Source organism: Eschrichtius robustus, chromosome 2 (genome assembly GCF_028021215.1).
Source record: "Eschrichtius robustus isolate mEscRob2 chromosome 2, mEscRob2.pri, whole genome shotgun sequence".
Classification (NCBI taxonomy): domain Eukaryota; kingdom Metazoa; phylum Chordata; class Mammalia; order Artiodactyla; family Eschrichtiidae; genus Eschrichtius; species Eschrichtius robustus.
The window spans coordinates 169,004,705-169,031,092 of record NC_090825.1 but is presented as its reverse complement, the minus strand read 5'-3'; the positions used below and the strand labels follow the sequence as shown (position 1 = coordinate 169,031,092).

Sequence of the window (26,388 nt, the reverse complement as noted above, 5' to 3'; positions counted from 1 at the left end):
GAGAGAAGCTACAGAGCCCTGGAAAGCTGGGGATGAGCATGGGATGGTGGGTAGGGGGATGGGGAGGTGATGCCCTTTCTGAGGTTCTAACTGTGGCTGTAGAGGTAGGCTTGAGCTTCGCATCCACAGTGTAGGTGCACTTAGTAATCTGAGTACATTGAGAAAGTCTGTGAAGGTCAGGAGTTCTGTCTTCTAGACAAAGGGTTTATGAGTTGGGGAGTTCATTTGAATCACAACCTTAAATTGAATCCGGCCAAGAGTTTTCTCACTTGTGAGAACTGAAGCCTTAGACAGGGAGTATTTTCATTATGCCCTGAGAAGAGGGTGTGCAGAGCTCCCAGAGTTCGTTCCTGTGGTTGGTCAGGTGTCCCTCCATCCTCCATCACCAGGGACTGACTCTAGGGGTTGTATTCCAGCAGGCAGAGACTGGACTGCAAGCTTGGGAATCTGGGTTTTCTTCTGAACTATAGGGAAACACCTGATTCAAACATTTGCATTTCTTTCCTTGTATACCTTTATATATTGAATATTGCAGCTCTTAACTTTGTTTTCCCTTGGTAATTTGTGATATTATTTCCTGTGAATGTATGAGATTTTTCTTTGTTGGGCTTTGAAAATGTAAGCTGACTGAGAGATACAATGGAGGTAAGGCAAGAAATTCTGGAACCAAACGGAATTTTATTTTTATTTTAATTGCTATGAGAAAAACTACTTAAAACTTATATAAATCTTTGAGAGGTCTAATACATTTTATGGATTAGTCCCAAATCCTGTTACCAACCAGGGTTCTAAGTTCTAAGAGGCCAGACAGGAAATTCAGGCAAGGATTTATTGGGGCCCCTGCTGTAGCAGGAGGGAGCGAAAACAAGTAACAGGTTCCCTTGCTCGCTCCCTGGGGGGAGGGGGAGTGGGCAGCTGGTACCTTATATGGGGTCATTCTGGAGGGGTGGCTTAGGTGGTCTGCCTTCTCCTTTGGTGGTGCTGTGTGGGTTTTTGGTCTTTTTGTATCTTGTTGTTCAGAATTTGCCCCAGCTTCACATACATGCATTTATGTTAGTCCCTTACAGTTTCTTTGTATTTTGTTGCTTGTCCCTTACAGTTTCTTTGTATTTTGTTGCTAGAGGTTTGTCCAGATGCAAGCACTGCAGCAAAGGGTCCCAGGTCCCAGCCTGTCTCAATCCTTAGTGCATTATATTACTCATAATAATAATGCATAATAATAATCCCCCAGAGTAAGATATAAGGAGAAACTATAAAGCTTCTTATGGTTTATAATGTTTATAAAGTTTGTAGTTTATAGTGCTTCTTAGTTAGAAAGAGATTTGAAAGTTTTCTCTTTTTTATGGTTAAAACTTTTATAAGAGTTAGTGTTTAAGGGATTAAATCTTAGAATGGTGTCCTTATAGAAAAGTAAAAATTAAATGAATTAAAAATTGTTTTAAAAAGCAAAAGCAAGTTAATTAAAAATAAAGTCTATTGAATAGACAAATATGGTTTATATAAACTACTCCGCTTATTTTAAATAATCGTGCAACAGTTAGCAAAATTCTGTAAGATAAGAAGGTCTAAATTAGACTCAGTGTCTGAACATTTTGTTTTCCTCCAGTGTTGTTGCTTCAGCCACCCCAAAAAAACTAGTGGTGATCATTTCTTGATTATCCTGTGTTTCTTTATCTAAAATGAAGCATTTGCAGATGCATATTTTTCTTACCCATCTTTGCGCTTGTAGTGAGCCCACACTTTTTGATATTTGACTGCTCTCAGCTTAAGCCGAATTCCCCGCCCCCCCGAACCCCACCCCGTGCTACTTGAGAGGCCTGCCCTGCCCTCACCTGAAACTTCAATTATGTGATTCATAAGGCTTTTCCTACCCTCTGTGTGTGTGTGTGTGTGTGTGTGTGTGTGTGTATTTATGCCACCCTGGCATCACTTAACATGGGAACCACACCTCTGCAGGTGACCATACAGTTGGTGCAGTGAGCAACAGCATGTCCACACGTGACCACCACCCATGGGTCTGTCTTCTCCTGCTCTGACTCGCTCACCTGCTCTGCTGCTTGATGGGGGCCGGCACTGTGGGCTGCTTCTTGCTGGGGAGCTTGAGTTGTGAGCTGTGCTGCCCTGTGTTGCATTATTAACCATACCAAGCCTCAGTTCTAGGTTAAGTGGACCAGAATTGACAGTCGAGAATTCCTAGGCATTTGGGAGCAGGAGTATGGGATCTAGGTCATCCTTAAGTTAATCCTAAATCAGTTTCTTTGCCTGAATTATCTGTGCATTAGAGTGAATCTGTGACAGAGGATAGGTTGGCCCTAACCCATCATATCACTGATGAGAGAGGGACACTATACCCTGTGCAAGAGATGAGCACATCGGGTAATTGCTCCGAAAGAACAATTATTTATAAAAAGAAAGAAAGAAAACATGGGGGAAAGGCAGCCATTTAGATGGTGGGCTGGATCCACACTCCTAATACCAGAGGACTTCCCAGGACGCTTTAGTACCTCTGCTGCTGCTGCCTCTGTTGTAACAAAGATCCCCACCATCAGGGTTATAGGGGACAACAGGCATGGCCTCACTGTGGCACAGCAAAGTTTAAGCAGCCCTTAAGCTTTATACCAAACAAAATTCAACTGATAAATTTAAAATATCTTATTGACTTTATTCAGTGATTCATGCATCAGTCAGCATCTCATCTAGCAGAAAGGAACTTCGAAGAGCTGCACAAAATGGAAGACTCAGGTAGGCAGGAGGGAGTGGGGACAAAGAACTTTAATACTATGGAAAAGTGGATTGGTCTGGCAAGGTATCAATACTATTCCTTTAGGGGATAGTAGCGGTCTGTGTGGCAGATTACTTAACTAGTGCTGAACGGGTAATTCCTGATTGATGGTTTAAGATTCCATTTTAGGGACAGCTGAAACTGTAATTAACTTGGTTTGGTGACATGCTGCTTAGTATAAGTGATCTCATTTTGAGCGTGTTATCTTGTTTTTAACATTTACAAGGTAACAATCGTCATGGGGGATGGCACTTTTTTGTGGCTCTCTAGATGAAAAATTTACAAATCAATACTAGGGCTCAAGTGTGGGATACCTGGGAATCCCACAAAATTTAAGCAAGGTATCCTGGATAATTTTAGGGGAGTTAACTAAATATCATAGAGAGGACAAATGGATATGTTTCACCTTGACCATGAGGGCTAAATTCCTCTTGATCATAGCACCCATTGTCTTAAGATATCCCACACTGAGCAGAGGCAGGTCTGAACCATTGAGTTATAAATGAAATTTTAATTTAGTCTTTGACACTTTCAAATTATATAGGGAAAATGGAAACCCACAGGCCTTACCTCCCAGTTAAATTATTTAGTCTGTCCCACTAGAAATTAAACCTTATATTGGGCCTTGAAGGATTGAAAACCATTGTGTAACACCTTTTAATGAAGAAGTGATTATTCCCTCTGCTTCTCCTTTTAACAGCCTCATTTAACCTGTTCTTTTTTTTTTTTTGGCTTGTGGGATGTTAGTTCCCTGACCAGGGATCAAACCTGGGCCCTGGCAGGGGAAAGTGCCGAGTTCTAACCACTGGACTTCCAGGGAATTCCCTTAACCTGTTCTTAAATCTGGAAAGAATGAATGACACTTCACACTGGATTACTGCAACTGTGAGGCTGTGGTTACACAAAAAAAAAAACCCTACTCCCAGCCCCCAACATTATGGAAATTACTGGCTCTACCCATTCAGCAATGTAAATATCCTGCTCTCCCAGATTTGGCTAAGTCTGTTCTGTTCACTGTCTATTTCAACAGCCTCTCAGCTGCAGTTGCCTTCACTTCTGAAAGGATATGATACACCTTCACCTGGTGCAGTTGCCTTCACCTCTGAAAGGATATGATACACCTTTACCTGGTTACCCTCAGGGAACCTCAACACCACTGTGAGCACACACAGTATCTGCAGGCAGGATCTGAACTGTAGCCACCTTGCTCCAGAAGCACAGGTGTGACATTACACCAATGACATCCTTTTCTGAAGACATCAAAACATAAAAATGCTGACAAAAAAGAGCTCCTAAACAGTAGACAGGACATTGCTGGTATTTGATGTGAGGCTCTTAGCAGCTTGCTTAAATTCCTAACAATTATTTGGTAACCTGGGGCCCACTCTCCCTGACACAGTGAAGAAATAACTGTTGTCTCTCTCAGCACCCACAACCTTGTCTAGATCCTTCTGGTGTTCTGGAGGCATCTAATTCCTTGTTTACAAATTTTCCTTGAGCCCATTTATTACTATTACTTGTACATTGGCCCATCTTGAATATTCCCCCTACAAAAAAAACAAAAAGGCTCTGGACTCAGGCCAAACTGCCAGATGACAGGCACTTCCCTTAGTGCCATCAGACACTGATTCACAGTAGAGGGTTCAGTGACCTCGTCTTCTGCCTCTGGAGTTACCGTCAGTAACTGCCCTAGGCTCCACACTATATGCCATTCAAGCTGCAGTTATCCCTTCTGACAGAGCTGTGCTAAAAACAGATAGCCCTGAGCATGTGACCCTTCACCCAGATTCCCACTATGATTTGGGACCTGTGAACAGCACCCCAAGAGCTCAGCTCAGCTATGGAGACCCCCTTCAGGCAAGATACAGCTAAACCTGGGCCCCCTGCCATAACCTACCTGCGGGAGGGGTGGCCTCCCCTCTCTTCAGTCCCTTTCTGAAGAAGGTCACCCCCTTCCCAGACCCCTAGGCTCCCTGTGAGCTCCTTAGGATTCCCTGAGTGAAAAGCAGTGGGAGTTTCAGACATTAGAAACAACATCTCCACATTCATACATGATCCAGCTCAGGCAGAGTTGCTGCTTTTCATCCCTTATTTGGGACATCCTGATGAAGGATGGGACTCAAGGGTCCACAACTGACCAAAAATCAGGCTGTCATCTGAGCCCTGATCAGCAACTGGCTTGGACAGCGTGTGTTTACAGACCCCTGGATGATTGTCTACGAGTTTGTGCTAAAAGAATTCTGGGAATCTCTTGCCTAACAGGCACAATATAAATCAAGGTAACACTTGTCTGTATATGTACTCAGGCCTCGCCAGGACACTCTTATCCACGTCAGAGTCCCGGGCACTACTGATAGTAACCAAGGCACTCATTTCACTTCTCAGAATATCCAGGGCTGGGCTGTGGAACACGGCATTCAGTGTAGTTTTAACCTCTCTTCCAAGTCTCAGGCTCCAGGCCTCATAAGAGCACCATAATGGCTTACTGAAATAACTTCAAATCAGTTGAATGAAAGATGGCCCTTTTCAGTTATCAGTCATCTGAGATGAATTTTTTTTTTTTTCTTTTTTTTTTGGGTCTTCTTTCCCCGCTGATTCCGCCAAGCCTGTTCCCTTGGCTGTGGTTTCGTTGGTAGTAGGTAGGGTGAGATGAATGTTAATGTATCTGTCTTTACCTTTTTTTTTCCTAACAGACTTTTATTTACAGCAGTTTTTGGTTTACAGAAAACTTGATCAGAAAGTAAAGAGTTCCCACATAACCCCTGTGCCTCCACGTAGTTTGCCCTATTTTTAATATTTTGTATTACTGTGGTGTATTTGTTACATTCGATGAACCAATACTGATGCATTAAAATCTACATGTAAGATGGTTTTGATTCTGTGTTATACAATCTCTGGGCTTTGACATCGTGAAATGACATGTGTCTATCGTTTCTGTATCATGTACTTTCACTGCTCTAAAAATCTCTTGTGCTTCACGTCTTTATTCCTCCCTCCCACCCCAAAATCACCAGCAACCAAAGATCTTTCACTTTCTCATAGTTTTGGCCTTTCCAGAACTATACAATCACTTAGCAGTCTTATTTTAAGATTTCTCCATATCTTTTTGGCCTGATACCTCATATCCTTTTTTAAAAATAATCTTTATTTTATTTTTAATACTAAGTTTATATCTTATCACTTTCATGAGGTTGTTTTTTTTGTTGTTGTTGCTGCACCGCGTGGCATGTGGGATCCCGGACCAGGGATCAAACCCGCACCCCTTGCAGTGGAAGCACAGAGTCTTAACCACTGGAGCACCAGCGAAGTTCCACCTTATATCCTTTAATAATATTAAATATTAATAATATCTTAATAATATTAAAAAATTTAATAATATTTCATCGAATGGATGTTCCCATGGTTATTTTTTCTGTTATTTATTGGAGGATATCTTGGTTACCTGTACGTCTTGACGATCATGAATAAAGCTCTTATAAAAATTTGTATGTAGGTTTTTTTATAAACGTAAGTTTCAACTCATTTGGGGAAATAGGAAGGAACCTGCTTGCTGGAGTGCCTGGTAAGAATAGGTGTAGTTTTAAGAAACTGCCTGTTTTCCAAAGTAGGCATATCATTTCACATTCCCACCAGCAGTGAGTGAGGGTTCATGTTGCTGCACATCTTCTCCATCGTTTGGTGTTTGTTCTTGATGTTTTGATTTGAGCCATAATAGTGTCTAGTAGTATCTCATTCTTCTTTTATTTGCAACTCCTGTTGACATATGATGTTGAGCATCTTTTCTTACGCTTATTTACCATTCATATATCTTCTTTGGTGAGGTATATGTTCAGATATTTTGTCCATTTTTAATTGTTTGATATATTGATTTATAAGAGTTCTTATAAATGGACATGTTGAATACCAGTCCTTTATCAGAGAAGTGTCTTACAAAGATTTTCTCCCAGACTTCAGCTTGTGTTTTTAATCTCTTAACACTGCATTTCACAGAACAAGTTTTCATTTTAGTGAAGTCAAACTTACTATTTTTTTCTTTCATTGATCTTGCTTTTGGTGTTGTTTCTAAAAATTTATCACCAAAGCCAAGATCACCTAGATTTTCTCCTATGTTATCTTCTAGGAGTTTTGCATTTTACATAAGATCTATAATCCATTTTCAGTTAATTCCTGTGGAAGTTTTATGATTTGTGTCTAGGTACATTGATTGATTACATGGTAGGGTCTTTTTGATGTTGTTTTTGTTTTTGGCAGGTGGCTATCTAGTTTCCCTGGCACTATGTGTTGAAAAGACTGTTTTTTTCCATTATATTCCTTATGATTCTTCGTCAAAGATCAATTGACTATATTTGTTTGGAATGATAGGAAAGCACTGACTTTTGTATATTAACCATTTATGATCTATAAGAAGGCATTGACTTTTGTATAACCATTTATCCTTCAACCTTAATCTACTCTCTTATTTTAGTTCAAGAGGTTTTCTTTGTTATTGTTGATTCTTTGAGTTTTTCTCCATAATCATGTCATATGTGACAAAAGACAGTTTTATTTTCTACTTCTCATTCTGTATACCTTTTATTTCCTTTCCTTGTATTTTCTTCCATTGGATTAGCTTAGACTTCTGGTACAGTGTTGACTAGGACTGGTGAGAGAGGGGCCGTCATTGCCTTCTTGATCTTACCAGGAAAGCATCTAGTTTCTCACCATAAGTATCATGTTAACCACAGATTTCTTGTAGATGGTCTTTCTCAGGAAGAGGAACTTCCCTTCCATTTGTTGTTTGCTGTCATGAATGTATTTTGTCAAATGCTTTTACAGTTTTATTTTCTCCCTTTTTGTTCCTGTTACTAATAACTTCTTTTTTCCCTCTTTTTTTTCTCAGCTTGTGTACACGTATCTTAATTTTATTAATATTGTCAAAGAGCCAGCTTTTGGTTTTGTTGGTTTTTCTCCACTGGCTTCCCATAACTTCATTGATTTCTTCTCCAACTTTTATTATTTATCTTCTTGTGCTTACTTTTGGTTTAATTTGCTCGTCTTTTTCTAGTTGTGTAAGGTTGAGGTTTAGATCACTTATTACACAGATCTCTTTTTTCAAGTGTATGCCCTCAATGCTATAAATTTTCTTTAAGCACTTTTTGCTAGATCCCACAATTTTAATCAATTGTACTTTCATTTTTGTTTAATTCAAAAAAATTTTTAATTGCTCTTGAGTCTCCTTTGATCCATGAGTTATTTAGAAGTGTGTTGTTTAATCTCCAAGTATTTGAGGAGTTCTGAATATCTTTCTGTTATTGATTTCTAGATTAATGTCTTTGTGGTCTGAAAGCATATTTTATATGATTTCTCTTCTTTCAGATTTGTTAAGGTGTTTTTTATGTTATACAATGCGTTTTATCTTCATGACTTTTCCATATGCACTTGAGAAGAATATATATTCTGCTGTTGCTTGATGGAGTTATTTCACAGTTTTCAACTAAATCCAGTTGCTGCTGGTTCTCATAATTATTAATGGAGGAGTGTTGAAGTCTCCAGTAATAATAGTGGAGTCATCTATTTCTCCTTGCAGTTCTATCCATTTTTCCCTGGTGTATTTTGCCACTTTATTGTGTGCATAAGCACAAGGATTGCTGTGTCTCCTTAGAGACTTGACCCCTTTATCATTATGTAATGCCCCATTTTATCCCTGTGCTTTATCTGAAATTAGATATTTCAACTATTTAAAAAAATTTTTTTAATGTTTTGTCCATACTGCGCAGCATGTGGGATCTTAATTCCCTGACTGGGGATTGAACCTGCGCCCCCTATACTGGAAGCATGGAGTCTTAACCACTGGACTGCCAGGGAAGTCCCCTCAACTATTTTTTAATGTTAACATGATACATCTTTACATATCTTAGTCTTACTCCATCTGTCTTTAATGTAATGTCAATTTGTTACAGACAGTACATAATTGGGTGTTGTTTTTTTATCCATTCTGACAGTATCTGTCTTTCGATTGTTGTATTTAGACCATTGACTTTTAAAGTGATTATTGATACAGTGGCATTAATATCTACAATAATTTTTGTGGTTTCTATTTGTTGCCCTTGTTCTTTTTTTCCCCTTTTTTCTTCTGCCTTTTTTCTGTCTTCCCTGGCTTTGAGCATTTTACTTGATTCTACTTTTTCTTCTCCTAGCATATCAATTATACTTTACTTACTTTATTATTGGTTGCTCTTGAATTGTAGTATACATTTACAGTTAACGCAAGTCGACCTTCAAGTATCACTAAACCACTTAACTGGTTGTATAAATTCCTCATATTCCCAATTCCTCTCTTCCTGTCCCTTTCAACATTGCTGTCATTCATTTTGCTTATCCATAAGCTATAATTACCAAATAAATTGTTTCTGGTATTATTTTCAATAAGTGTTATCTATCAGATTAATTAAGAACTTTTTAAAGTGATATTTTCCCTTCATTTATTTTTTTCTCAAAAGCTCTCCCTTTATCACTTTCCTTCCTTTTGAAGAATTTCCTTTAACATTTCTTGCAAAGCAAGTGTACTGGTGACAAATTCCCTAATACGTTTGTCTCAAAGTCTTTATAAATTCTTTTTTTTAATAAATTTCTTTATTTTATTTATTTATTTTTGGCTGCGTTGGGTCTTCGTTGCTGCGCGCAGGCTTTCTCAAGTTGCAGTGACCGGGTGCCACTCCTCATTGCGGCGCACGGGCTTCTCATTGTGGTGGCTTCTCCTGTTGTGGAGCACAGGCTCCAGGCGCACGGGCCTCAGTAGTTGTGGCTCGCGGCCTCCAGAGCGCAGGCTCAGCAGTTGTGGCTCACGGGCTCAGTTGCTCCACGTCATGTGGGATCCTCCCGGACCAGGTCTCGAACCTACATCCCCTGCTTTGGTAGGCGGACCCCTGCTTTGGCAGGCGGATTACCAACCACTGCGCCACCAGGGAAGCCCTGTCTCAAAGTCTTTATTTTCCCCTTACCTTTGAAGGATAATTTTGCTCAACAATGAATTCTAGTTAGATCCTTTTTTTCTATCAACACTTGAAATATTTTATTCACAATTGGTGCAGCCACTTGATCAAGTCAGGCAGTTTCTCAAAAATTAAATCTATAATTATCATATGACCCCCCAGTTCCTTTCCCAGCTCTATGCCTATGAAAAATGAAAACATGTGGTCAAACAGAAATTTGTACATGAAATTTATAGCAATGTTACTCATAGTAGCCAAAAAGTGGAAATAATCTGAATGTCTATTAACAGATGAAAAGATAAACAAAACATTTTATCCATCTAGTGGAATATTATTTGGCCATAAAAATGAATGAAATATTGATTAATGCTACAGCATGGGTGTACCTTGAAAAAGCTATGCCGAATGAATGAAATCAATCACAGAAACCATATATTACATAATTCCATTCATTTGAGAGCCCTGAATAAGGAAATCTACAGAGACAGATAGTAGATTAAGATTTCCTAAGGCTGGATATTGGAGGAGGAAGATGGGATATTGGGAGTGAAAAAGTGAAGAGGAATTTCTTTTTGAGATGATGGAAATCTTCAAAAATCAACTGTAGGAATGATTGCATATATCTGGGAATATACTGAAAACCTTTGAATTGTACTCTTTAATGTGATGCATTGTATGGTATCTACATTATGTCTCAGTAAAGGTGTTCATATAAATTAAATACATTAAGAGTTATGCAATTCAATCTTGTAGGCATATAAGAGTTTCCAGATTGATTAACACATCCATCACCACACATGGTTACTTTTTGTGTGGGTGGTGAGATTACTTAATCCACTGTCTTGGCTGATTTCAAGTATACAATGTAGGATACCGTATATTAAATCATCACATTGTAATCTTTAAATACAGGCAGTTTTATTAGTCATACCTCAGTAAAGCTGGTGGGGGCGGGGCACGGATTTCCAGATACTTCCCTGTTTAGATAAAGACTTACTATTTTTCTTCTATCAGTGAAAATAGGAATCAGTTGCCTTAGGGACATTATAGTCATTTACATTTTGAAGTTCTCGAGAAACACTGGCAAAATCTGATCTAAAATAAATTTCCTTCCAATGTAAAATGTGAATTTAATGAAACCTGTGTTGACGAAAAAATTAATTAGTCGATCTAAGAAAGAAATGGAAAATTTTATTCGAGCCAAATTGAGGATTATAACCTGGAAATATACCCTCAGAAAGCTCCGAGAATTGTTCTGCCCACTAGATGTCAAAGCACAGTTATATAAGATTTTGAGGCAGAGGGCTGTACATTAAATGATGTATTACTGACAGTTTACACAATCCAGGTCTACATGTACAAAGCAAGTATGAATAGTGGGTCATGGGTATTCGTGGCCCCTTACAAGATTAAGCAGGAAGGCTATCTCCTAAGGAGTTATCTTCTTGATACTAGGAGAATGTTGCTCTGTATGGTTGAGCAGGTATTTCTGCCGGTGGGGAGGTTTGGTTGATGCATAATGCTGATACACAATGCACAGTAGATGGGAAGGAGGAGGCCAAAGGGCAGAGAAAAGTTTTTATGTTTAAATTTTCCTTGACTTGCCTTAGAATATGAATTTTTATTTCATCACTTAATAGTTTAGTGAGTACATCTCACACCCTGTGGTTAGACTGAGTCCTTGTGCCCAGGCTGAGGCTGTTGGGTTCAAACTTCCCACAGATCCAAGTGCCCTGGGTTTCTTTCACTTAAGTACCAAATAAGTGGGGGTGGGAAAGGGATGGGTGGAAGGCTCAATCCTTGCAAGGATCAAAGATCAAATGGAGCCGGGTTCTTTATTATCAGTGGTGAGATCAAATGCAGCCGGGTTCTTTATTATCAGTGGTGAGGTCACATTTAGTGTCTTGTGTTTCTAAACAAGGGTTGCAGTTCCCTGAGTGGCCTGACAGCCCTATGCCAAGCCCTTGATCCCTAGAGACAGAAGGCCCTCTTGTTCCAGGGTGGCCTGGGCCACCCTCATGCTGTGTGCTTGTTTCACGAAAACTCAAGAATTCCCTGTAAATTGTAGCCACATGTTCACAAAGAGCTGGGAGAAAAAAACAGTAGAGGCAGCCCCAGGCCAGGAGAAAGTTTTTTCCCTATACAAACGATCGTGGCTGGGTCAGGTTCCCACCCACTGGCAGAAGGTGGTTCGGGTGAGCCACGCATCCTCCCTCCTGTTGTAGCTCAAGCTGAGGGGCGTGGCCCTCCGAGCTATCCAATCAGGGGCGCCGCTGGAGCAGGTGGGTGGGGGCGACGTACCGCACCGGGATGGACGTCCCTACTGGCGCCAGCCTCGCCGGAGATCGGGTATAGCCTGTGGTTCACGGTTCCTGGTGAGCGGGCCGCGGTCTGTGTTGCGCTGTGACCTGCACTGGTCGTGGGAGCCGTAGGAAGGACTCAGGGAGACCCAGGAAACCTAGAAATGGTGAGTGTGCCGCCCCTGAGTGCGGAGTCGGGGCGGAGCGTCTTGTGGGAACCGGCTGTGGCGGGACTCGGACCTCAGTCCCCTCCCGCCCGCAGCGTGGACGCTGGGCCGGCAGCCGGACCCCGGGCGTCCTGTCCGGTTATTTCGCTCGGCGCCCGACCCCAGAGCTTTGCTGGGCAGCGCTGTGCCTACGTCCCCGCGTCTCCCCAGACTGTGCGGTAACCACGGGGAGGGTCATTAGTGACAGTCAGGCCTCGGTCTCTGGGGTTCGTGCGTGGGAGGAGCTGTAGTCCGTGGTGTTCCCGGTCCCTTTCTCCCAGGGGTCACCTGTTTTCTCCTGAGTTTCCCACATATTTGGGAAGCGGAGTCTCAAATCCATGCTCCTGTCCCCCCGCCGTAGCTCTTCCTAGGACTGATAATAAATCCCTAAATGTTCAGATCCCTCACCTCCTTCCCAAAGCCAACTTCCCCTTTCTGATTCACATCATTATAATCAACTTAACTGTTTGTCTTCCGGCTGCATGTCACACAGATCCAATGTTTTATCTTTTTTCTCCAGAGCCATGGAATGCTGTTTTTAAAAGATTTATATTTGTCCGTGGCTGTTTTCGTGAGAGGAAAGCCGAGAATAACCATTTAGAACTAGGTTGCATCAAATCCTCTTGCCTCTCCCTCTAATCTGTCCTGCACATACACATCCTATGGGAAGTGCTTTGGGTGGATTTCTTCTTTGGAAATTTTCCTGGGTGTTTTGTCAGAAGAGACCCTCTCTGGGTTTGTCACCTCAGAAAGATTTTTTTCACTTATTTCAGTCTCAGTTTTTCAATAGAGATAAAATGTATTTAATCAATAGAGCTTCAAAGACAGTATAAAATAGTTCTAAACAGGCAAGAAAGAGGTGAATTTTAGAAGAAAATAATATGTTCCAGCATTACACGTTCCATTTGTATAGGATTCTTTCACTCTTTATTCCCCTGAACATGTATAGGAAGTTCCTGAGGTCTATTCTTTACTTTTGGGTGTTTTCAAGTAAACTTCCAGGGCTTAGAATTGCAAAGTAGAAGTGTTCCAGTATGATTAGTTGTTTACAAACCAATTTCTTTCCCTGGAAATAATAATTACCTGACACCTGAATAGATATTTGGGGTTTTCTATTTGAACTCATCAAAGTGCCTTACAGTTTTCTTCCCTCCTTTCTATGTAAATGCTGGGTTTGAGTGACTTGGGATTGTTCACACACTGGCTTTGTGTCATTTAAAGTATCAACGTTGTTCCAGAGCAACTGCAGAGTGGAGCAGAGGCCTGACCCAAGCTATGGCTCCCTTTCTGCCTGCAAAGGGAAGTACTTAAAAGCCTGTTGGATTCTTCCTGGGGAACCTCCTTCTGCTGGTGTCCTTCCTGCTCACACCCACCACAGAAGGAGTCCTTTAAACTGAGAAAAGCTACCCAACCCCTGGAACACTGGGGATGCATGTGCACACGGGGGTGGGAGGTGTGTCATGATGCTATTTCTGAGTTTGTAGTTGTGGTTCCTTAGGTCTAGACATTTTTAGGCCTTATGTTGAAGTTTTGCATTCAGAATGTAATTGGTGCACATTGAGAAGGTCTGAAGGTCAGGTGTTCTGTCTCATGGACAAAGGGTTGACGAATTTGGGAGTTCATTTGGGTCAGACCCTTAAACAGAATCAGGCTGAGAGTTTCCTCACTTGTGAGCGTAGAAGCCTGGGGGAGGGAGAGCTTCCATGCTTACAGCGGGGAGGACGTATGGAGCTCCCAGTGTTCTTTCTTGTGGCTGCGCAGGTGTCCCTACCCTCCTTCACCAGAGGCTGACACTGTAGGGGGTTACTTCTCAACCAGGAGTGTTTAGAACCCAAGTTTCGATTATGTTCAACTTTGTGAATGTGGTGGTGGTTTTGTTTTCTGAATTGTAGCGAAGCATGCTGCATATCTGTGTTGATTCGTTTAGCCATTGACTATTGCCGCCCTTTGAAACTGGTTCGCATTGGCATTCGGGGTTATACTATGTAAGTTGGTTGACACAGTGTAAGATAAGAAAATTGTGGAACCAGATAGAATTTTGGTTCCATTTAGGCAGGAGAACCTCAAGATGTGAGATATGGGTGTTTTTAAGTTCTCAGGTGCTTCTTTCATTTTCTAGGTCAGTGTCTGTCCATGTCTCTAGAGAACTTTGACTTTTAAGAGGCTATACTATTCCTAAGGCAAATGAATTCCTATTTTAATGCATGCGAGGAAAAAGCAGTTGAATTTCTTTTTTTTTTTTTTAAATTAATTAATAATTAATTAATTTTGGCTGTGTTGGGTCTTCGTTTCTGTGCGAGGGCTTTCTCTAGTTGTGGCAAGTGGGGGCCACTCTTCATCGCGGTGCGCGGGCCTCTCACTATCGCGGCCCCTCTTGTTGCGGAGCACAGGCTCCAGACGCGCAGGCTCAGTAGTTGTGGCTCACGGGCCTAGTTGCTCCGCGGCATGTGGGATCTTCCCAGATCGGGGCTCGAACCCGTGTCCCCTGCATTAGTAGGCAGATTCTCAACCACTGCGCCACCAGGGAAGCCCTGAATTTCTTTTTTAATTGATATGAGGAAAACACCTCAAAGCTTATGGAAATCTTTGAAATTTCTAGTACATTTCAGCACTTAATTGAAACCCCTAATGTATTATAATATGCTACTCATACTATAAAAGATTTTATGTTAAATATAGTAGAGGGAGGAACTCTTACAGATCTTACTCAATTTATGATGGGCTTACGTCCCAGTAATCCCATCGTAAATTTAAAATATTGATAGTTGAAAATGCATTTAATACACCTAACTTACTGAACAACATAGCCTAGTCTGCCTTAAGCATGCTCAGAACACTTACATTAGCCTACATTTGGGCAGAATCATCTGACACGAGGCCTATTTTATAATAAAGTGTTGACTGTCTGATGTACTTTATTGAGTACTGTACTGAATGTGAAAAATAGAATGGTTGTATGGGCACAGGATGGTTGTAAGTGTATCTGTTGAAAGTCGAAAAATTGTAAGTTGAAGCATTGTACGTTAGGACTCTTGATAGAAATCCCTTGTTTTTTTAGTTGGAAAGGGATTTGTAAATTTTTCATGGTCTGCAGTTTTATATCTGCTAGTGTTTAAAGGATTAAATTTTGAAGTAGTTTCTTATGTAGAAAAGTTTAAATTTTAAAAAGCAAAAGCTAATTTAAAATAATGATTAATCATAGGAAAAGACAGTGTATGTAAATTTCTCTCCTTATTTTCAGTAACTAATGCATGGAAAGGTTGAATTTTTTAAAAATTCCTAAGATAGGAAACTAACTTACATATCCTGTTCTACTCCTCTGCTCTTATTCCAGCCACCCTGAAATAACCAGTTTTGATTACTTCTTGATCATTTTGTCAGTGTTTCTTTGTATAAGAACAAACCAGTGCTAATGCTTACTGGATTTGTTCTTATAATGAGCGGTTGGGGGTCCACATATTTGATGTTTGACTACTGAAAGTTAAGCCTCACCCCTCCCTCTTCCCCTAGTTCTTCTTACCTGGACAGGCTGATAAGAAAGCCTGGAGGCTCCTGCCCTGTGAGCTGCTGTTTGCTGAGGAGCTCCTCCTGTGTGCTGTGCTGCCCTGTGTGGCATTGCTGACCCCACCAACCCTGGGTTCTATATACAGAAGACACCGAGTTGGAAGTTTTGGTAATTCGTTGTCCTCTCTGAGCAGGAGTATGAGAAAGGCTCCTTTGTTAAAGTGGTCCTCATTTGATGTGTTGGCTGGAACCTATCTGTTTCTTTAAGTGAAAGTTTAACTGAGGCTGGGATTGCCTTGTCTTAGGGGAGTAAAAGGCTGATTATACCCTGTGAATGAGGGGAGCCCATCAGATGGCCACTCCTTAAAGAGCAGGTATTTCAGAGAGAGAAGGAGACTGGGAAAGGCAGCCAGTAGGTGGTGAGCTGAGTCCACTCTCCTAATATGAGGGCTCACCTCTGCTGCTGCTGCCCCTGCCTCTACTGCGACGAAGATCCTGACCCTCTGAGTTACGGGGGACAGTACCCATAGCCTCACTGTGGCACAGCAAAGGGATTAGTTCAAACTTAAACTAAAAACTCTGTAAAATACCCGGTAGTCGTGGAGGAGACCTCTGATCCCGATGGCACTAGTGTGAGCCCCCTGGAGGAAAAATTTTATGAGTCCCAGGGTAGAGAGGACACCCTCTTTTCCAAAGTGTATCCTGGGACTTAAAATATAATATAGGGAAGGACGGGAGAGAAGGAACAAAAGGAAAAAGGTATTGAAAAAAGGCTCACAATTTTCCAGTTGGAAATCCAAAATATACTAAAAAATTTACATAACCAAAAAGATAAAAAGGGCAGTCCTTGCTTTTTGAGCCTCTTCAGAGCATAGGTTTTGAATTAATCTTAGAGTCTCCTATAATGCCATAATTCACAAACCTTCCTACAATTATTGAGTGAGAGATCTCAAGTTAGTTATACCTAGGATCTCAGTAAATTTAAGCAAGGTGTACTGCATGATCTTAGAGGAAGTACTGAATAAAATATAGAGGGCAGATTGGTATACTTCACCATAACCATCAGAACTCTTTGCCTCTCCTTACGATCATAGCACCCATTGTCACAAAATGTCCCATAGTGAGCAGGAAAGCTCTGAACCAATAAATCATAAATTAAAATTAAGTTAAATTAAGTTCTTGCCACTTCCAAATTGGCTTCACAAAATGAGACTCCATGGTCCTTACCCCTTAGTTAAATTAGTTATATGACCCAGTATAAGTTAAACAGGGCCTTTGAGGATTGAAAACTTTAAGAAACATTTTATTTTGGGAAGAAGTGATTATCCCCAGGCCTTCTGCTTTGAACAGCCAAATTTGACCTGTTATTAAACCTGGAAAGAGTGAAAAACACCTCACAGTGGAACGCTACAGCCTTGAGGCTGTTGTCCCATCACATAAACCCCTTATTCCTAGTCCCCAACATTATGGAAATTACTGACTCCATCTACTCAGCAACTGCTAAACATTCTGCTCAACATTCTGCTCTCACAGATTTGGCTACGTCTGTTCTGTTCAGTTCCTGTTCCAACAGCCTCTCAGCTGCACTTGGCCTTCACCTCTGAAAGGACATGATACACCTTTAACTGGTTACCGTCAGGGAACCTCAACACCACTGTGAACACACACAGTCTCTGCAGGCAGGATCTGAACTGCATCCACCTTGTGCCACGAGCAGAGATATGACATTAATGACATCTCTTCTGAGGAAGTTCATTTGATATTCAGGACATACAGTATTGAAAAAGGGGGACTTGTAAAAAGTGGATGGGCATTGCTCCAAACATATGTGGCCTGGATACCTTTAATGAATACATTAAAAAAAATTTAATAAACAGAAGGCCACCCCTTCCTGGCACCATGAAGAAATACCAATAGTCCGTCTCAGCACCCACAACATTGTCTAGATTCTTGTGATGTTTGGAGGCAACATATCCCTTGTTTATAAATTTACCAGAGCCCATTTATGCGGTTAGTTGGAAATTGGGCCACCTTGAATGGACACCCCTACCATAGAAGGCTCAAGACTGTTGCCATACAACAGGCACACCTGGTAGTGTCCTCAGAGACCCCTTCACTATAGTGAAGAGGCTTCAGCACCCACCTCCCATACCTCCTGGTCACCCCTGATGGTCTTGTGTTGTAATTTCTCTCTTTTTCTTAGTTATGATCACAAGATGTTTATCAGTTTCATTGATCTTGTCAAAGAACCAGCTTTTTTTCTTTTAATATACTCCACTGATTATTTTCCCCCAATTTTTATTATTTCTTTTATTCTGCTTACTTTGGGTTTAAATTGTTCTTTTCCTTCCGAAGGTAGATGTTTACATTGTTCATTATAGATTTTTCTTTTTTTTCTAGTGTATTTGTTCAGTGGCATAAATTTGCCTCTAAGCATTGTTTTGCTGCATCCCACAACCCTTGATTAGTTGTATTTTCATTTACTTCAGAATAATTTTTTATTTCTCTTGGGACTTCTTTTTTGATCCCACGTGTTATTTAAAAGCATATTGTTGAATCTCCACGTATTTTGGGGAGTTTCTGACTATCTTCGTGTTACTGATTTCTAGACTAGTGCCTGTGTGGTGTGAGAGCATATTTTGAATGACTGCTGTCCTTTCAAATTTGTTAAAGTATGTTTTATGTCCCAGAATGTGTTTTGTCTTGGTGAATGTTCCTTATGAACTTGAGAAGAATGATTTCCATGCATTACAATTAAATCCAGTTGTTCCATGGTGCTGTTGATTTCAGTTCTGTCCTTCCTAATTTTCTGCCTGCTGCAATTGATAATTCATGATAAGGAGATGTTGAAGTCTACAACTAGTAGTGGATTCGCTTACTTTCTTGCATTCTATCAGTTTTGGCCTCATATATTTTGCCCATCTGTTGTGATGCATGTACACATGAACGATTGTTATCCCTTCATGGAGAATTGACACCTTTGTCATTACGATAAAGTCCCTCTTTATCTTTTTAAATTTATTTTATTGAAGTATAGTTGATTTACAATGTTGTGTTAGTTTCTGCTATACAGCAGAGTGATTCAGTTATGCATATATATATATATATATATATATACATATACATATTCTTTTTCATATTCTTTTCCATTATGGTTTATTACAGGATATTACACACTCTGCGTCATGGAGTGTGTAAATGGGTAATAAGAAAAGGGAGGAAAGAGCTTTTCTCACCAATGGATGTTCTTAAATTGATAATATTTATTTCATTTGTATAGCATTTCTGACATCTCCCAACATACTTTGGACGCTGCCATTAGACAGCAATAGGATTTGTAATGTGATTGCAGTAAAACTATGTAAATAATTTTCATGTGTTCCTGATGCTGTTAAATTTATGAGGAAGTAAGTATGGACAGAGAGTTAGTTTCTGATGATCAAGTCAGAGAATAAATGTTGGGAGATAGTAGAATCATATGTAACCTTCCTTATAAATGGAGTATAGATGTCTAGTGCTGTCAGTCTTACTCATCCTACCATACATATATATGGGATGTTGTAGGACGCAGTGGTCTTTGAGGATGTTGCTGTGAACTTCACCCTGGAAGAGTGGGCTTTACTGGATTTTTCACAGAAGAAACTCTACAGAGATGTGATGGGGGAAACCTTCAGGAACCTGGCCTCAGTAGGTAAGGATGACAACTTACTTTCACCTTGCCAGTCAAAGGTCAAGTTTTTCTGCCCTACAGTATTATTCTAGGAGGTGGAATGTGTACAGGGAGGACATTGGTAAATAAACTAGGTATGGTCACAGCTCACTGTAGCACTAGAATCTAATAATTTTTCTATAACTTCTAATAGTTTGGAATCATTTTTCTGTGTCTGCATTTTAGGAGAAACATGGAAAGATCATGACATTGAAGATCAGCGCAAAAACCAGGGGAGAAAACTAAGGCGAGTGGCACTCCCAGCAGAAAGCAGTGTTTCACATGAGAATTATATTATTGTACCAGATCTTAAAAAGAAACAAGACAATCCATGCTTCAAATTTATTGCTTCTCAGAAAATTTTCACCAAATTACTTTCTTACATATGACATAATGTTCAGTGTTTGCAAAATAGTTCACTTGGAAACAGTATTAATAAGCCCTATGTATAAATATCACCATTTTGGTGAGCAAGGGTGAGTCCTCTTGCCGAGCATTCAGTGTATTCAGTTTTGAACAATTCACCAGAAATAGAAAAATACCTGTAGTTTTGCTACAAATAATAAGATTGTAGCTGAAATAGTATAATAAGTATGAAATCATTAATAAAGAGATCATTAATAATTCCTCCTTGTTTTTTGCAGGAGTCACAAGGTAGGGAGAATCTGTGAAGGGAAAGAGGATAGTCCATGTAGAGAAAACCTCAGCCTTATTCCAAATCTCAATCTGAACAAGAAAACTCTTATCAGGGTAAAACCATGGGAACACAAAGTATGTGGAAAAGTCCTCATGCATCACTCATCCCATAATAGGTACACCAGAAGTCACGTTGGACACAAGCCATATGAGTATCAGAAAAATGGAGAGAAGCCATATAAATGTAATGTATGTGGGAAAGCCTTTAGTTATCTGCAGTGTTTTGAAAAACATAAAAGAAATCACACTGGAGGGAAAACCTATAAATGTAAGGAGTGTGGGAAAGCCTTCATGCAGCTCAAAACTTTTCAGAGACACATGGTAACACATACTGGAGGTGCCTCTTATAAGTGTAAGGATTGTGGGAAAACTTTTAGTTCTTCAGCTTCACTTCAGATACATGAAAGAGCCCACACTGGAGAGAAACCTTATAAATGTAAACATTGTGGAAAAGCCTATAGATATCATCAAACTTTACAAATACATGAGAGGACTCACACAGGAGAGAAATCCTATGAATGTAAAAAATGTAGTAAAGCATTCAGTTGTCCCAGTTCCCTCCGAATACATGAAAGAACTCACACTGGAAAGAAACCTTATGAATGTAAACAATGTGGAAAAACATTCAGATATTACCCTTCCTTCCAAACACACGAAAGAGTTCATACTGGAGAGAAACCCTATGAATGTAAGCCATGTGGTAAAACTTTCAGTTCTAATACAGGTTTCCAAATACATGAAAGAAATCACACTGGAGAAAAACCCTATGAATGCCAAAAATGTAGTAAAGCCTTCAGTTGTCCCAGTTCTTTTCGAAAGCATGAAAGAACTCATACTGGGGAAAAACCTTATGAATGTAAGGAATGTGGGAAAGCCCTTAGAGCTCTCGCAAGCCTTCGAGTGCACATGATCACTCACACTGGAGTGGGACCTTATAAATGTAAGCAGTGTGAGAAAGCATTTATTTCTCCCAGTTCATTTCGAATACATCAAAGGAGTCACACTGGAGAGAAACCCTATGAATGTAAACAGTGTGGTAAAACCTTCAGGTATTACCCTTCCTTTCAAAAACATGAAAGAACTCACACTGGAGAGAAACCCTATGAATGTAAGGAGTGTGGAAGAGCCTTTAGTTGTTCAACTTTGCTGCGACTACATGAAAGAACACACACTGGAGAGAAACTCTATGAATGTAAGCAGTGTGGAAAAGCCTGCAGAGATTACACTTCCTTAGAAACACACATAAGAATTCATACTGGAGAGAAACCCTATGAATGTAAACAATGTGGAAAGGCCTTCAGGTGTTATCAAAGTTTTCGAAGACATGAAAGAAATCACACTGGAGAAAAACCCTATGAATGTAAAAAATGTAGTAAAGCATTCAGGTGTCCCAGTTATCTTCGAACACATGAAAGAACTCACACTAGAGAAAAACCCTATGAATGTAAACAATGTGGTAAAGCCTACAGAGGTTACAGTTCCTTGCAAACACATGAAAGGACTCACACAGGAGAGAAACCCTATGCATGTAAGGAATGTGGAAAAGCTTTCAGGTGGTATCAGAGTTTTCGAAGACATGAAAGAACTCACACTGGAGAGAAACCCTATGAATGTAAAGAATGTGGGAAGGCCTTCAGTCATCCCACTTCCTTCCGAAGGCATGAAAAGTCTCACAGGGTAGAACCTTTTGAATGTAAACAGCGTGGGAAAGCCTTCAGTTGGCCTTCATCGTTACATGTTAAAACTCCCACCAGAAATAAATTATAAATGTAAGTAACATGAGAAAGCTTGATGAAAATTAATCCATGTATGATGTTCCAAAAAACTTTCAACACAAAAGAATTGTTTTTTACAAGTTGTAAATATATTGTTTATCAAGCCTCTTTCTTAAAGTATATCATTGGAGTGTGGGTTTCTACTAGTTTCATAAATGAATATTGGGGTGATATAATTCTGCAAGTCATCTTTCAACAGTAGTACATAAGATTAAAAGGCAGTGCTTTTTCCTTGAATCAGTTAGTATTTTCTCTCTGCATTTTGAAGTCTGTTGGATCCATGGGTGAATTGAACTGTATTTCTGATACGTGCATAGTCAGGTTTAATTTTTTATAGTTTTATTCTGTGTTAAGGGACAATTGGAAAATGTGGTATTTGTTGGGATTTTCCTACTGGATATTTGGATACTGGACAGTTCCTGGATATCTTTATAGTCTATTTTATGTATTCTACCTTTCTTAATGACAAAGCTCCTTTTTTGGAGTTTCATGTGAATAATTGTTTTTATATTTGGGCCTTTGCTTGTTGTTCTTCCAATGACTGTTATTTGGTGAATAGATTTTAAGAAGAGAGACCTGTGATGGGACAAATATCTGAGCCTGTGGGTAATGTTAGAAACTAAATTTTTTTTATTGGAGTATAATTGCTTTACAATGTTGTGTTAGTTTCTTCTGTACAGTGAATTGAATCTGCTATATGTATACATATATCCCCACCCTCTTGGACCTCCCTCCCCCCAATCCCACCCATCTAGGTTAATACAGAGCACCAAGCTGAGCTCCCTGTGCTCTACAGCAGGCCCCACGAGCTATCTATTTTATACATCGTACTGTATTTATGTCAAACCTAATCTCCCAATTCATCCCATGCTCCCCTTCCCCCTCTGTGTCTACACGTCTGTTCTCTACGTCTGCATTTCTATTCCTGGCCTGCAAATATGTTCATCCGTACCATTTTTCTAGGTTCCACATATATGTGTTAATATACAATATTTGTTTTTCTCCTTCTGACTTATTTCACTCTGTGTGACAGACTCTAGGTCCATCCACATCTCTACAAATGACCCAATTTCATGTCTTTTTTTTAAAAGGCTTATTTTCTTTTTTCTTTTAATTAATTCATTTATTTATTTTTGGCTGCATTGGGTCTTTGTTGCTGTGCGTGGGCTTTCTCTAGTTGTGGTGAGCGGGGGCTACTCTTGTGGTGCGCGAGCTTCTCATTGCGATGGCTTCTCGTTGTGGAGCATGGGCTCTAGGTGCGCAGGCTTCAGTAGTTGTGGCACGCAGCCTCAGTAGTTGTGGTTCACAGGCTCAGTAGTTGTGGCATGTGGGCTTCAGCAGTTGTGGTTCGGGGGCTCTAGAGCGCAGGCTCAGTAGTTGTGGCTCATGGGCTTAGTTGCTCCACAGCATGTGGGATCTTCCCGGACCAGGGCTCAAACCTGTGTCCCCAGCATTCGCAGGCAGATTCTTAACCACTGTGCCACGAGGGAAGCCCCAATTTCATTTATTTTTATGGCTGAGTAATATTCCATTATATATATATATAGTGTGTGTGTATATATATACACACACGCACGCGCACACACACAACACATCTTCTTTATCCATTCATCTATCGATGGATATTTAGGTTGTTTCCATGTCCTGGCTATTGAAATAGTGCTGCAGTGAACATTGGGGTACATGTGTCTTTTTGAATTATGTTTTTCTCAGGGTATATGCCCAGTAGTGGGATTGCTGAGTCATATGGTAGTTCTGTTTTTAGTTTTTTAAGGAACCTCCATACTGTTCTCCACAGTGGCTGTATCAATTTACATTCCCACCAACAGTGCAAGAGGGGTCCCTTTTCTCCACACCCTCTCCAGCATTTATTGTAGACTCTTTGATGATGATTGTTCTGACCGGTGTGAGGTGATACCTCATTGTAGTTTTTTTTTTTCTCATTGTAGTTTTGAGTTTCATTTCTCTAATAATTAGTGATGTTGAGCATCTTTTCATGTGCCTCTTGGCCATCTGTGTGTCTTCTTTGGTGAAATGTCTGTTTAGGTCTTCTGCCCATTTTTTGATTGGGTTGTTTGTTTTTTTGATATTGAGCTGCATGAGCTGTTTGTATGTTTTGGAGATTAATCCCTTCTCTGCTGCTTCATTTGCAACTATTTTCTCCCATTCTGCGAGTTGTCTTTTCATCTTCTTTATGGTTTCCTTTGCTGTGCAAAAGCTTTTAAGTTTAGGTCCCATTTGCTTATTTTTGTTTTTATTTCCATTTCTCTAGGAGGTGGGTCATAGAAGATCTTGCTGTGATTTATGTCAAAGAGTGTTTTTCCTATGTTTTCTCTTTAAGAGTTTTATAATGTCCAGTCTTACGTTTAGGTCTTTAATCCATTTTGAGGTTATTTTTGTGTCTGGTGTTAGGTAGTGTTCTAATTTCATTTTTTTGCATGTAGTTGTCCAGTTTTCCCAGCACCATTTATTGAAGAGGCTGTCTTTTCTCCATTGTATATTCTTGCCTCCTTTGTCATAGATTAGGTGACCATAGGTGAGTGGGTTTATCTCTGGGCTTTCTATCCTGTACCATTGATCTATATTTCTGTTTTTGTGCCAGTACCATACTGTCTTGATTACTGTACCTATGTAGTCTGAAGTTGGGGAGGCTGATTCCTCCAGCTCCGTTTTTCTTTCTCAAGGTTGCTTTGGCTATTAGGGGTCTTTTGTGTTTCCATACAAATTGTAAAATTTTTTGTTGTAGTTCTGTGAAAAATGCCATTCGTACCTTGATAGGGATTGCATTGAACCTGTAGATTGCTTTGGGAAGTATAGTCATTTTCACAATATTGATTCTTTGAATCCAGGGGCATGGTATATCTCTCCATCTGTTTGTGTAATCTTTGATTTCTTTCATCAGTGTTTTATAGTCAATTAAAAATCATCGTATGAGGACAATCGTGACTCGATCTCCGGGGTGCGGGCGCTGGAGGAGCTGTGTGGGGTCCCCAGTCCCTCCTTTCTCCCCAGGGGGCACCCGTTTTCTCCTGAGTTTTCCAAATGTTTGTTGAACAGTGTCTCAAATCCACACCCCTGGCCTCCCAGCCTAGCTCTTCCTGGGGCTGGGAATAAATGCCTAAAATTTCAGATCCTTTCCGCATTCCTAAATGCCAGCATCCCCTCTCAGATTCACAGGATCATAATGAACAATTCGTCCTCCATGGTGCTTTTCAAACAGACCCAATATATTGTTTATCCTTTTTCCACAGCGTCATGGATGTCTCTTTTTACAAGATTTATTGTTTTGTCTATGGAAAGAGGAAAAGCAGAGAGTAACCGGCTGGAACCGGGTTGCATGAAATCCTTGTGCCTCTCCCCCCAGGGTCTTTCCTGGGCACAGACATCCTATGGGAAGTCCTTTGGGTGGAGGTTCCTCGTAGGAAAATTTTCTGGGTGATCTGTCCTGTCAGCACTGCCCCTCCCTGGGTTTGTCACTTTGAAAAGATTTAATCACTTATTTGAATCTCAGTTTTTCAAAAATTTATAATTTAAGTGATCAATAGAGTTTGAAAGTATAAAATATTTCCAAAGAGGCAGGAAATAGGTGAATAGCAGAAAAAAAGAAAATAGGACTTACCTGGTGGCGCAGTGGTTAAGAATCCGCCTGCCAATGCAGGGGACACAGATTCCAGCCCTGGTCTGGGAAGATTCCACATGCCGCAGAACAACTAAGCCCGTGCGCCACAACTACTGAGCCTGCGCTCTAGAGCCTGTGAGCCACAACTACTGAAGCCCACGCGCCTAGAGCCCGTGCTCCGTGACAAGAGAAGCCACCGCGATGAGAAGCCCACGCACCACAACGAAGACCTAATGCAGCCAAAAATAAATAAATAAAATAAATTTATTAAAAAGAAAAAAAGAAAAAGAAAATAATCTAGGGACTTCCCTGGTGGTCCAGTGGTTAAGACTCCGTGCTCACAATGCAGGGGGCCCAGATTCGATCCCTGGTCAGGGAACTAGATCCCGCATGTCTCAACTAAAGATCCCGCATGCCACAACGAAGACCCGGTTCAGCCAAATAAATAAATAAATATTAAAAGAAAATAGTCTAGAATTACTTAAATTCTTGTTTCCCTTTTTTCCTCTCCTGAGTGTGTAGTAATAGGATGTTTTTCTTTCTTGGGGAGGAGGGTGGTATTTTCAAATGGAATTCCAGAGCTTACACTTGAACAGCAGAAGTGTTCCTGCATGATTAATTCTTTATAAAACAATTTCTTGCCTTGGAAATAATATTATTTTCCAAAAGTAATGAATACTGTGAATTTTCTTGTTGAACTAGGAAAATGCCTTATAGTTTTATACTCTCCTTTTCACATAAAAGTTGGGTTTGTGTGATTTTGCTGGATCCTTCAAATACTGAGTTTGTGTCATTTCAAATGTCAGTGGTGGTCCAAAGCAATGTG

General features: G+C 40.2%; 1 non-coding gene and 1 pseudogene across 1 annotated transcript; both read left to right on the top strand.

Annotated features, from left to right (window-relative positions):
• Positions 1 to 12,148: 12,148 nt before the first annotated feature.
• Positions 12,149 to 21,778, top strand: LOC137758786 (zinc finger protein 709-like; annotated as a pseudogene).
• Positions 21,779 to 25,868: 4,090 nt separating this feature from the next.
• Positions 25,869 to 25,941, top strand: TRNAV-CAC (transfer RNA valine (anticodon CAC)). Its single transcript has one exon. It is a non-coding gene; the product is annotated as a tRNA-Val (tRNA).
• The last annotated feature ends 447 nt before the right edge of the window (positions 25,942 to 26,388 follow it).